This window comes from Triticum urartu, chromosome 3 (genome assembly GCF_003073215.2).
Source record: "Triticum urartu cultivar G1812 chromosome 3, Tu2.1, whole genome shotgun sequence".
In the NCBI taxonomy this organism is placed as follows: Eukaryota; Viridiplantae; Streptophyta; class Magnoliopsida; order Poales; family Poaceae; genus Triticum; species Triticum urartu.
The window spans coordinates 598579939-598583690 of record NC_053024.1 but is presented as its reverse complement, the minus strand read 5'-3'; positions in this window follow the sequence as shown (position 1 = coordinate 598583690).

Below are 3752 nucleotides of genomic sequence, written 5' to 3'. Positions count from 1 at the left end.
CAAGTCACATTATCACCATATTTCTTGGATTCCATGCACGGTGGGCGGCCGATCTCTTCTCCCTTCCCATCTCTCTCTTCTCAGCCAATGCTTGACGGGCAATTAGATTTTGGCTATCATCGGTTTATTCAGTTGCAGCCCCACATGTCAGTGAAAATGCAAGACAACGTGTGACCCCTTTGGTGAGCAGCGTGCCAGACCGAGTGTGGGGGTGCGACACGAATGCGACAGGCGTGCTTTAAGTGTGCCGCCTTTTCCTTTTGAGCTTGAAAGTGTAACATTGTCTACTCTTTTCTTTCGCTTGTTCATGTGATCGATCGATAGAAATCCAGAACAAAATGCCGAGGGTGGGGCTTTCCTGCGTGTTAGGCGGGCTAGTTTGGCCTAGTGGGCTTGAGAGATATGACGTGCCATAGTGTCGTCCAGTCTTCGCGTGTGGTAGCAGCATTGTTGGTACAGTAAGTTTTCTTGAAGAAGTGGATTCAACGAACTCATGATCGTTCCTTCGTCCGAGCAACTTATAGTGGGAAAGGTTGGGCCTGCGATTTGATGGCTCATTAGTCATTAACGACAGCACTACAATCGGGGTGATTCTCCCCTGCAATTTTGTGAGATGAACTCTAATTTTGGTGCATGGTAAGTGGACCAGGATGGTCGACGTCCCACATGTCGGCGATGAAAGTATTCTTTCTGATATAGAGGATGAGCAAGGAAACTGGGCGGTTGCTACTTCTTAAGCTTGCGTTGGTTTTTTCCTTGAAGAGGAAAGGGTGATGCAGCAAAGTAGAGATAATTATTTCCCTCAGTTTAGGAACCAAGGTATCAATCCAAAGGAGGAACACAAAGGTCACCAATGGTTAAACCTACACAAACAAACATATACTTGCACCCAATGCAATAAAGGGGTTGTCAATCCCTTCAGGATTACTTGCAAGTATGAGATCTGATAGTGATAGATATAAACAATAAGTAGAAGTGCAAAATAAGATAACAGTAAATAAATTGCAGCAAGGTATTTTTGTATTTTTGGTTTTATAGATCTGAAAATAATATGATAGAAATAGACCAAGGGGCAATAGTTTTCACTAGAGGCTTCTCTCTTGAAAGAAAGCATATGGTGGGTAAACAAATTACTGTTGAGCAATTGATAGAAAAGGCACATAGTTATGACAATATCTAAGGTAATGATCATGAATATAGGCATCACATCCATGACAATTAGACCGACTCCTGCCTGCATCTACTACTATTACTCCACACATCGGCCGCTATCCAGCATGCATCTAGTGTATTAAGTTAACAAGAACGGAGTAACGCCTTAAGCAAGATGACATGACGTAGAGTGATAGATCCAACCATTATGAACAAACCCCATCTTTTTATCCTTAATGGCAACAATACAAATACGTGTCATGTCCGCTTCTGTCACTGGGAATAAGCACCGCAAGATTGTACCCATTACAAAGCACCTCTCCCATTGCAAGAAAAATCAATCTAGTTGGCCAAACCAAATCAATAGATTAGAGAGAAATACAAAGCTATCTTAATCACTCATAAAAGAGTTCAGAGAAGACTCAAATAATATTAATATATAATCTGATCATAAACCCACAATTCGTCGGATCACAACAATCGCATTGCAAAAGAAGATTATGTCGAATAGATCTTAAAGAACATCGAGGAGAACATTGTATTGAAGATCAAAGAGAGAGAAGAAGCCATCTAGCTACTAGCTATGGACCTGTAGGTCTATGGTAAACGACTCACACATCATCGGAAGGGTAGCAAGGTTGATGTAGAATTCCTCTATGGTCGAATCCCCCTCCGGAAAAGGCCTCCAGAGGGATCTCGCGAGAACAAAAACTTGCGGCGGCGGAAGAGTATTTTTGGTGTGTCCCCTGGTCTACGGGGAATATTTGGGTATTTATAGAATAAATATTAGGGTTAGAAGTACCACTGGGGGCCCACAAGCTTAGGGGGTGCCTCCTAGGGCGTGGCCTCCGAGCTTGTGGCCATCCCGTGACCCTTTTGGCCTCCACCCAAAGCTTCCAAGGTGTCTTGTGGTCCAAGAAAAATTGTCAAAAAAATTTGTTCTATTTGGATCCATTTGGTATTGATTTTCTGGATTGTGAAAAACAAGGAAAAAACAACAACTGGCACTTGGCACCACGTTAATAGGTTAGTCCCAGAAAATGATATAAAATAGCATAATAATGCATACAAAACATCCAGGATTGATAATATAATAGCATGGAACAATCAAAATTATAGATACATTGGAGATGTATCAAGCATCCCCAAGCATAATTCCCGCTCGTCCTTGAGTAGGTAAATGATAAAAATAGAATTTTTGATGTGGAATGCTACCTGACATGTTTATCATGTAATCTTTATTTATGTGGCATGAATATTCAGATCCGTGAGATTCAAAACAGAAGTTTAATATTGACATAAAAACAATAATACTTCAAGCATACTAAAAAATAAGCATGTCTTTTCAAAATATAATGGCTAAAGAAAGCTATCCCTACAAAATCAAATAGTCTTGTCATGCTCCATCTTATTAATGAAAAGTATTTATCGTGCACAACCCCGATGACAAGCCAAGCAATTGGTTCATACTTTTAACATGCTTCAGCTTTTTCAACTCTCACGCAATACATGAGCGTGAGCCATGGATATTGCACTATGGTTGGAGTAGTAGAATATGATGTTGGAGGTTGTGTGGAGAAGACAAAAAGGACAAAGTCTCACATTGACGAGGCTAATCAACGGGCTATGGAGATGCCCAGGAGTTGATGTCAATGCAAGGAGTAGGTATTTCCATGCAATGGATGCACTAGAGCTATAAGTGTATGTAAGCTCAAAAGAAAACTAAGTGGGTGTGTATCTAACTTGCTTGCTCATGAAGACCTAGGGCATTTGAGGAAGCCCATCATTGGAAATATAAGCCAAGTTCTATAATAAAAAAATTCCACTAGTAATACATGAAAGTGACAAAATAGGAGACTCTCTATCATGAAGAACATGGTGCTACTTTGAAGCACAAGTGTGGAAAAGGATAGTAACATTGTCCCTTCTCTCTTCTTCTCTCATTTTTTTCTTTTCTTTTTTTCTTTTTGGGCTTTTTTTATTTTTTTATATGGGCTCTTTGGCCTCTTTTTTATTTTCGTCCGGAATCTCATCCCAAGTGGTGAGGGAATCATAGCCTCCATCATCCTTTCCTCACATGGGACAATGCTCTAATAATGATGACCATCACACGTTTATTTAATTACAACTCAAGAATTACAACTCGATACTAGAACAAAAATATGACTATATGAATGCCTCCGACAGTGTACCGGGATGTGCATTGATCTAGCGTGGCATGTATAAAAAATATGAATGGTAGCCAAGCCACAAATACTATGGCAACTATATGGTCATCCGAAGCAACATGACAATGATGGTATGTGTCATAATAAAATGGAACGGCGGAAGTTGCATGGCAATATATCTCGAAATGGATATGGAAATGCCATAATAGGTAGGTATGGTGGCTATTTTGAGGAAGATATAAGGTGGCTTATGTGTGAAAGAGCGTATCATATCATGGGGTTTGGATGCACTAGCGAAGTTTGCACCACATCGCAAGGTGAGAAAGGGTAATGCATGGTACCGAAAGAGGCTAGGAAAATGCAAAAGGGTGAGAGTGCATATAATCCATGGACTCACATTAGTCATAAAGAACTCACATACTTATTGCAAAA